Below are 10,210 nucleotides of genomic sequence, written 5' to 3' on the forward strand. Positions count from 1 at the left end.
GAAGTGTCTTGTTGCTGAGAAGAGAAAGAGGAGAAATGCTGCCTGGAGGTGGACAGGGAAGGGCCTGCAAACCTTACCCAGTGCTGTCCCTGGGCTGGCTTTGGCAGGGCTCTACTCTTGGTTGGAGTTGCCCATAAGCACGTCACTACCAGGATCTGTGTTGTCTTTTCTGCTTTTGCGATAGTCTCAAGTAGCCCAGGCTGGCTTTCTTCTCAGTATATAAAGCTGACTTTGAATTCCTGATCCTCCTGCCCCAACTTCCAAGTGCTGAGATTTTGGGGTCTCTAGAACACCCAGCACCACTTCCAGTACTAATAGGGACAGTGTCATAGACCTCCTCACACTCTGTATTCAGAATTCATGAGGCAGCTTAGTGGAGGAGCCATTTACGTAAGTCAGCACTTTTAGGAATATTCGTGGCTACTCACATGTCTAATCCTTCTTCTTTCCCTTATTTTCACTCTTTCCCTCTCTTCTTTCCCCTCCTCTTGCCTTTTCTTCCTTTCCCTTTTTTGTTTCTCTTTATCTCAGGTTACATAAAGTTGAACTCACCACGCCTATTAATTTTTATTAACAACAACCCTATGAGAAGGCCCCATGGACGATGTGTATGTTTGCATCCTGAAAGATACTGAGGGAAAACACCATTGTCACTTGAGAGAAATGAAACCAAGTATAAATGAGTTAATTCTGTGTTCGTTTGCATCATTTTTATACTGAGTCTATGGCCAGTCAAATATGATGGTGTCTCCTGCTGGCATCCTTTGCAGCAAACCAAATAGGTTCTCCAAGAGCCGTCCAGACGATGGTAGCAGCTCTGGTGAACCTCAGGGAGACGTGATATCACTGCCTCTTGTAGCCACTGGGACTTGTAGTAGAGGAGATGCTGTGCCTTGATGTCTCAGAACATAACTGTAAATTTATTTAAGGAAATGTCAAAATTGTACCATTTGTGAACTTCATCAAGATTAAAAAACATATTTTGGATACATTTTTTGAGTCTGTGGTGGTCCATTTCGACTTGTTTTCCTATGTAGTAGTAGTAGTAGTAGTAGTAGTAGTAGTAGTAGTAGTAGTAGTAGTGGTGGTGGTGGTGGTGGTGGTGGTGGTGGTGGTGGTGGTAAATACTTTTGGGTGTTTAGTATTGTTTATTATTCTAAGGAATCGTCATATACCGGTGAATTGCCTTAATATTCATGACCATGCCATAAGAAGATACCCTTATTTGAGGAAATAAAGGCACGAAGAGGTAAGATTCAAGGTCACATGAATAAACTGTGATGGATTTGTGATGGTGTTTAAACGTACAGTAGAAGCCACCATGCCTTATGTTTTTAACAATGCTTCTGATATTTTCCAGATATCTGTAACCTATCCTTTGGCTTTCCTGCCTGACATGGTAGACCCTTCATTCTGGAGATACATAAAAGTTTAGGCATATAATGTACTTATGTATAATAATGAAGTCTTTTGTACCCCTTACTTGGTTTCAAGAACGATCAGTAACAGTGTTGCTACTCTATGGTCCTCTACACTCTCCTCCTACCCAGTGTATTGTTGAATCAGCACATCTATAAAGATTTCACTGTGCATTTTTAAGTGGCCAAGATGCTGATCATAGCCAAGATCTATTTAACAAGGAAAATAAGCACGTTCATTACTCCTAAAACACACACAGTAATGGTACAACCTTCCCTAGATCTTTATACATCCACTTTGGCCGATACTGAGTCTTTGTATTGCTTCTAGTTCATACCTTAAGACCCATTTGATGTAGAGGTTCCTCTCCATCTGCCTTTCTTTTACAACCAATTGGCAAAAGAGACTGGATTATCTGGGCGAGAGTTTCCTGCATTGCTGTGGTGAGGTTGACATGCAATTTCTGTGAAGTGACTGGCATACATTGAGGGAGTGATGGGGAAGAAGCTGATGAGGTTAGAGATGAAGGTGACAGATCATGTAGGGTTCTATGTGGCCTCTAAAAGACTGCAGATTTCTATTGGTAGCTAGCAAAAAAAAATGCACTGGTCATTTTAACTGGAAGCATTTAATATAGCAGTGGCACAAATAGGTGTTAGAGTGCTGGAAAAGCCAAAGAAAACATGAAATACGAGGTTACCATTTATGGGCTAGAGGAAGGAGAACTGAGAGACTTGGAAGATTCTTAGTCCACTGAGAAGGGAAATTAGCAGATGCCGGTCTCTCTTGGTTGGGTACTGAGGTGATGCAAGATTGTTCTAAGAGTGCAGACATAGATATCTCTTGGGTGGATAGCGGAGGAGGTGCATCCAGAATGTTCTAGAAGTTCAGAAACACTAAACCAAGCTAGGAATTAGAAACAATTTTAATGCCAGAGTAAGTTAGTACGTGAGTGGTGCTGACAGAACCAGACATTGAGATTGGACGGAGACAGATCCTTCTTGGGTTGGGCTTCTGAAGTTCTTTTAGGAACTCCAATTGAGAGAGTCTAAAGGGGGTCTAGCTGGGAAGAGAAAATTGTGTCTGGCAGAGTCCCAGCCACAGGGTTTCATTTCAGTTTTATAATTTTATGTTTGCATATTGAAAAGTTCATTTATTTTGGTGTGTGTTCTGGGAGCAAGTCCTTGAGCATGGAGTCAGCGCAATGAGGACATAAAGCAATTACACCACTTGCCAAACCCTCCAGCTTCTCTTTGCGCTCAGCTGCTCCCTCAGCCACAGTCTCAGCTGATCCAGACCCATGGGCTTGACTCCTCCTGAATGTCAAGTCAATGGAGCCAGTATAAAGTCTTGAGTCTGGCTTCTTTTCCTTCACAGAATGCATCTGACAGTTTTCTATGTCATAATATTTATCACTGAATCGCCAAGTCTTGAAACAATTAGAGAGATGAACCCTAATCAATTTCCTTTCCCACTGAACGACGGGTGGGATGCTTCTGGCTTCTGAGACTTGTGAGAAGAGGTGTGGTAAACATTCAGACAGATTTTAATGTGACAATAAACAATGTGGGCTCAATGAAGAGCCTGCAAAGACATGCCCCATTTTAATTATTAGAACTGATGAAATGTTACTTTTTTTTTTTTTTGAGCAAAGGGTATTTGCAGAGGAAGCTAAGGATGCTAAAATAAGATTATTTTGGATTGTCCCCGAAAGCTATAAGTCCTGTGTGTCCTTAGAAGTGAAGAAAACACAGAGACCATGATGGAAGGAAGAGACAGAGAGGGGCAAGGCAAGGAAATGAAGGGACCCCTGGAGCCAGGAACTGTTATTAACAGAAGCTGGGAGAGTCCAGAAACCACTCTCCCAGTCCCTAGAAGGAGCAGAGACCTTCCTGGCACCTGCTGCATCCTTAGATCTTTGGCTTCTAGAAGTGAAAGAGAACAGATTGCTGCGTTTTTCTTTCTTTCTTTTTTGTTATTGTTTTGTTTTGTTGTTGTTTGTTTGTTTTAGTGACTAACTTCACGGCAGTTTATTATGGCAGTCCCAGGAGAACAATGTACTAAACTGGTTTATTTTAGGTAAGTACATGGGAGTAGGGTTTCCAGACCGTTTGGCAGGTGTGGATTTACCTTAATAAGGAAATCCTGAAGTGTTATAATATTCTGCATTCTCACCAGCCACACATGGAAGCCCGGGAATTCCTAAAATAGCTGTGTGTATAACAATGTGTTCAAGTTGAGTTCACCAATCACTGAAGGTGTTTGTCCCCTGTGCTCACTTGACGTTTGTTTATTATTTTTGTTGGAGTTTTAGTTGATGATTTAGTTTACTACTGCTGAGCTTTGAAATACATTCATTTCATAAGTGCAGGGTTTTTGTAAGATACTATTTCAAATATTTGCCTCTAATTTTTAAATTCTTTTTTCAATCTTCTTAGTATATTTCACAAAGAAAAAGTTTTTAAGTTTTTGATGAAGTCCAACTTTTTGATTTTTTTTTAAACTTAAGAATTTTACTTTTGGGTTCCCATCTAAGAACTCTTTGCCTAATCCAAGGTCATGATGTTATGATGACCTTGTATTTTCTCGTAAAAAAGTACAATTTTCTATTTTACATTTAGGTCTATGATACTTTCCGGGTTAGTTTTAGTATAAGGTGGGAGCTGTAGGACAAAGTTCTCTTTGCCCCTGGTGCTTGTGACTGTGTATCTCTGGATTCCGGTCTGGGCTCTTTGATATCTGCCACCGTTTTGCCGTTACGCCCGTCATCTTTGTCCTGCAGGATGAAAGCAAGAGTACTAGCAGGTTTATTCAACACCGACAATACTTTCCAAAGTTATTTTGGCTAGCTTAGACAATTCCCTTTTGCTGATACATTTTGAAGTTAGCTTGTACGTCTCTACAAAACTCCGGGTGAGACTTTGTGAATTCTGTTAGATTAGAGATCACTGTAGGAACAATCATCATACTAGTAAGATGTAAGTTAATTCATGAACAACTTAGGGCTTCAGTTTTTCCCATTAAAACCTTTTTATTTTTTGGCATGAAGATCTTGCTAGATTTGGAATTATTGTATTTTTGGTGCTATGAAAATGGTACTTAGATTTATTTAAGTTTTCAGTTGTTCACTGCTAGTGTAATACATTCTACAGACTGACCGTGAGTTCCCTGACCCTGCAGAGCTCACACATACATTGCACTGGTTTCCACTGTTGTTTCTTTCCTATTTTTCTACCCTTGATCCTAGTAAAAGGCCAAGAAGTGACACACTCTGGGCGATTCTGTAAGAAGTGACACACTCTGTGAGATTCTGTGAGAGGTGACACACTCTGTGAGGTGGTCCTGTGAGATTCTGTGAGAGGTGACACACTCTGTGAGATTCTGTGAGAGGTGACACACTCTGTGAGGTGATCCTGTGAGATTCTGTGAGAGGTGACACACTCTGTGAGGTGATCCTGTGAGATTCTGTGAGAGGTGACACACTGTGAGGTTCTATGAGAGGTGACACACTCTGTGAGGTGATCCTGTGAGATTCTGTGAGAGGTGACACACTGTGAGGTTCTATGAGAACTGACACACCCTGTGAGTTTCCCTGTAAGCAGTGACACACTCTGACGTTTCTGTGCACACACTTTCTGCTAGTTGAGTCACTGTATCTTATTTTACTTTTTCTTTCAAGTTGACATACTTCTTGGGAGGTCTCAAACCTCAGCAAAGCTGAGGTGCCTACCTAACATAGCAAAGCAGACCTAGTACCCAGTTCTAGAATCCCTCAGTCCCTGTCTGCTACCTTAAACTTCCCACTCCAGGGCCTGGGCGGGGCTTCCCTCCCCTCCAGCTGCCCTTCTCTATATAATCCAGCTTTACCTTCCTGGTCTCTTGGTCTGCGTCCCAAACCCCGCCCAATCACCATCATCACATGGCTCAGTCTGGTCATGTTCACTCTTGCAGATTTTCCTGCCTCTGGCTATGCTCTCTTCCTTTTATCTACAATAAGATTTATTTTCTCCCATGTCTAAGAGCAGTAGTGCTCTTTCCTTTTCCTTTTTCTTTTTCATTCTCCTCTCACTTGTTTTTCTGAACCTACTGCATTTCCTGGAACCTGTAGCATAATGCTCAGTTGGAATGGTGAGAGCTGATATCCCACTCTTTCTTTGCAGCAGTTTAAAACCTATCTACAAGTTCTTTAATACTAAGCTCTTTAAAACATGACATCAAAAGTCTCCCTTCCTCCTTCTGTTCTATTTAGAAATATCCTTCTAGAAAATAAAATGTGGTAGAGGAAGTAAAAATGACATGTGATAATCTAGTAGATGTAAGTATTATGGCTTCTTCCTGTCTCCCTTTGATTACTGGCTCAACTTGTGAGGACATTTAAGCATCTTACAAGAGGTCTACACAGCAAGGATCTGAGGTTGCAAACAGATCCTCTAAAGCCATGTCTAGATGACTGCAGCCTCATGACAGGCACGAAGCAAAGACCACCCAGCCAGGCCATCCTCAATTCCTCACCCACGCAGACTGGAAAGATACTGGTTGTTTACAGACCCTACATGTTGGGATAATTTGTTATGTAGCAGTAAACAATGCAGTCCACATTAACGTTAATTATGTTTATTCTTTTTTTTTTTTTTTTATTAACTTGAGTATTTCTTATATACATTTCGAGTGTTATTCCCTTTCCCGATTTCCGGGCAAACATCCCCCTCCCCCCTCCCCTTCCTTATGGGTGTTCCCCTCCCAACCCTCCCACCATTGCCGCCCTCCCCCCATAGACTAGTTCACTGGGGGTTCAGTCTTAGCAGGACCCAGGGCTTCCCCTTCCACTGGTGCTCTTACTAGGATATTCATTGCTACCTATGGGGTCAGAGTCCAGGGTCAGTCCATGTATAGTCTTTAGGTAGTGGCTTAGTCCCTGGAAGCTCTGGTTGCTTGGCATTGTTGTACTTTTGGGGTCTCGAGCCCCTTCAAGCTCTTCCAGTTCTTTCTCTGATTCCTTCAATAGGGGACCTATTCTCGGTTCAGTGGTTTGCTGCTGGCATTCGCCTCTGTATTTGCTGTATTCTGGCTGTGTCTCTCAGGAGCGATCTACATCCGGCTCCTGTCGGTCTGCACTTCTTTGCTTCATCCATCTAGTCCAATTGGGTGGCTGTATATGTATGGGCCAAATGTGGGACAGGCTCTGAATGGGTGTTCCTTCAGTCTCTGTTTTAATCTTTGCCTCTCCCTTCCCTGCCAAGGGTATTCTTTTTCCTCATTTAAAGAAGGAGTGAAGCATTCACATTTTGATCATCCGTCTTGAGTTTCGTTTGTTCTAGGGATCTAGGGTAATTCAAGCATTTGGGCTAATAGCCACTTATCAATGAGTGCATACCATGTATGTCTTTCTGTGATTGGGTTAGTTCACTCAGGATGATATTTTCCAGTTCCAACCATTTGCCTACGAATTTCATAAACTCGTTGTTTTTGATAGCTGAGTAGTATTCCATTGTGTAGATGTACCACATTTTCTGTATCCATTCCTCTGTTGAAGGGCATCTGGGTTCTTTCCATTTTCTGGCTATTATAAATAAGGCTGCGATGAACATAGTGGAGCACGTGTCTCTTTTATATGTTGAGGCATCTTTTGGGTATATGCCCAAGAGAGGTATAGCTGGATCCTCAGGCAGTTCAATGTCCAATTTTCTGAGGAACCTCCAGACTGATTTCCAGAATGGTTTTACCAGTCTGCAATCCCACCAACAATGGAGGAGTGTTCCTCTTTCTCCACAACCTCGCCAGCATCTGCTGTCACCTGAGTTTTTGATCTTAGCCAATCGCACTGGTGTGAGGTGAAATCTCAGGGTTGTTTTGATTTGCATTTCCCTTATGACTAAAGATGTTGAACATTTCTTTAGGTGTTTCTCAGCCATTCGGCATTCCTCAGCTGTGAATTCTTTGTTTAGCTCTGAACCCCATTTTTTAATAGGGTTATTTGTTTCCCTGCGGTCTAACTTCTTGAGTTCTTTGTATATTTTGGATATAAGGCCTCTATCTGTTGTAGGGTTGGTAAAGATCTTTTCCCAATCTGTTGGTTGCCGTTTTGTCCTAACCACAGTGTCCTTTGCCTTACAGAAGCTTTGCAGTTTTATGAGATCCCATTTGTCAATTCTTGATCTTAGAGCATAAGCCATTGGTGTTTTGTTCAGGAAATTTTTTCCAGTGCCCATGTGTTCCAGATGCTTCCCTAGTTTTTCTTCTATTAGTTTGAGTGTGTCTGGTTTGATGTGGAGGTCCTTGATCCACTTCGACTTAAGCTTTGTACAGGGTGATAAGCATGGATCGATCTGCATTCTTCTACATGTTGCCCTCCAGTTGAACCAGCACCATTTGCTGAAAATGCTATCTTTTTTCCATTGGATGGTTTTGGCTCCTTTGTCAAAAATCAAGTGACCATAGGTGTGTGGGTTCATTTCTGGGTCTTCAATTCTATTCCATTGGTCTATCTGTCTGTCTCTGTACCAATACCATGCAGTTTTTATCACTATTGCTCTGTAATACTGCTTGAGTTCAGGGATAGTGATTCCCCCTGAAGTCCTTTTATTGTTGAGGATAGCTTTAGCTATCCTGGGTTTTTTGTTATTCCAGATGAATTTGCAAATTGTTCTGTCTAACTCTTTGAAGAATTGGATTGGTATTTTGATGGGGATTGCATTGAATCTGTAGATTGCTTTTGGTAAAATGGCCATTTTTACTATATTAATCCTGCCAATCCATGAGCATGGGAGATCTTTCCATCTTCTGAGGTCTTCTTCAATTTCTTTCTTCAGTGACTTGAAGTTCTTATTGTACAGATCTTTTACTTGCTTGGTTAAAGTCACACCGAGGTACTTTATATTATTTGGGTCTATTATGAAGGGTGTCGTTTCCCTAATTTCTTTCTCGGCTTGTTTCTCTTTTGTATAGAGGAAGGCAACTGATTTATTTGAGTTAATTTTATACCCAGCCACTTTGCTGAAGTTGTTTATCAGCTTTAGTAGTTCTCTGGTGGAACTTTTGGGATCACTTAAATATACTATCATATCATCTGCAAATAGTGATATTTTGACCTCTTCTTTTCCGATCTGTATCCCTTTGATCTCCTTTTGTTGTCTGATTGCTCTGGCTAGAACTTCAAGAACTATATTGAATAAGTAGGGAGAGAGTGGGCAGCCTTGTCTAGTCCCTGATTTTAGTGGGATTGCTTCAAGTTTCTCTCCATTTAGTTTAATGTTAGCAACTGGTTTGCTGTATATGGCTTTTACTATGTTTAGGTATGGGCCTTGAATTCCTATTCTTTCCAGGACTTTTATCATGAAGGGGTGTTGAATTTTGTCAAATGCTTTCTCAGCATCTAATGAAATGATCATGTGGTTCTGTTCTTTCAGTTTGTTTATATAATGGATCACGTTGATGGTTTTCCGTATATTAAACCATCCCTGCATGCCTGGGATGAAGCCTACTTGATCATGGTGGATGATTGTTTTGATGTGCTCTTGAATTCGGTTTGCCAGAATTTTATTGAGTATTTTTGCGTCGATATTCATAAGGGAAATTGGTCTGAAGTTCTCTTTCTTTGTTGTGTCTTTGTGTGGTTTAGGTATAAGAGTAATTGTAGATTCGTAGAAGGAATTCGGTAGGGCTCCATCTGTTTCAATTTTGTGGAATAGTTTGGATAATATTGGTATGAGGTCTTCTATGAAGGTTTGATAGAATTCTGCACTAAACCCATCTGGACCTGGGCTCTTTTTGGTTGGGAGACCTTTAATGACTGCTTCTATTTCCTTAGGAGTTATGGGGTTGTTTAACTGGTTTATCTGTTCCTGATTTAACTTTGATACCTGGTATCTGTCTAGGAAATAGTCCATTTCCTGAAGATTTTCAAATTTTGTTGAATATAGGTTTTTATAGTAAGATCTGATGATTTTTTGAATTTCCTCTGAATCTGTAGTTATGTCTCCCTTTTCATTTCTGATTTTGTTAATTTGGACGCACTCTCTGTGTCCTCTCGTTAGTCTGGCTAAGGGTTTATCTATCTTGTTGATTTTCTCAAAGAACCAACTTTTGGTCCTGTTGATTCTTTCTATGGTCCTTTTTGTTTCTACTTGGTTGATTTCAGCTCTGAGTTTGATTATTTCCTGCCTTCTACTCCTCCTGGGTGTATTTGCTTCTTTTTGTTCTAGAGCTTTTAGGTGTGCTGTCAAGCTGCTGACATATGCTCTTTCCTGTTTCTTTCTGCAGGCACTCAGCGCTATGAGTTTTCCTCTTAGCACAGCTTTCATTGTGTCCCATAAGTTTGAGTATGTTGTATCTTCATTTTCATTAAATTCTAAGAAGTTTTTAATTTCTTTCTTTATTTCTTCCTTGACCAGGTTATCATTGAGTAGAGCATTGTTCAATTTCCACGTATATGTGGGCATTCTTCCCTTATTGTTATTGAAGACCAGTTTTAGGCCGTGGTGGTCCGATAGCACGCATGGGATTATTTCTATCTTTCTGTACCTGTTGAGGCCCGTTTTTTGACCAATTATATGGTCAATTTTGGAGAAAGTACCATGAGGAGCTGAGAAGAAGGTATATCCTTTTGCTTTAGGATAGAATGTTCTATAAATATCCGTTAAGTCCATTTGGCTCATGACTTCTCTTAGTCTGTCTACATCACTGTTTAATTTCTGTTTCCATGATCTGTCCATTGATGAGAGTGGGGTGTTGAAATCTCCCACTATTATTGTGTGAGGTGCAATGTGTGTTTTGAGCTTTAGTAAGGTTTCTT

General features: G+C 40.8%; 1 protein-coding gene across 4 annotated transcripts in view; it reads left to right on the plus strand.

The window, feature by feature from the left end:
• Calcb (calcitonin-related polypeptide, beta) overlaps positions 1-994 on the plus strand; it is a 91,080-nt gene extending 90,086 nt beyond the window's left edge. For 2 of the 4 annotated variants that reach the window (NM_001429731.1, NM_138513.3), the window contains one exon: positions 532-994. The gene's annotated coding sequence lies outside the window, so the exon portion shown is untranslated. The remainder of the gene's footprint in view (positions 1-531) is intronic. The other 2 variants (XM_087608713.1, XM_087608689.1) reach the window with 1 other exon arrangement.
• Positions 995-10,210: the final 9,216 nt, after the last annotated feature.

Source organism: Rattus norvegicus, chromosome 1 (assembly GCF_021556685.1).
Source record: "Rattus norvegicus strain SHRSP/BbbUtx chromosome 1, alternate assembly SHRSP_T2T, whole genome shotgun sequence".
NCBI classification, from domain to species: Eukaryota; Metazoa; Chordata; class Mammalia; order Rodentia; family Muridae; genus Rattus; species Rattus norvegicus.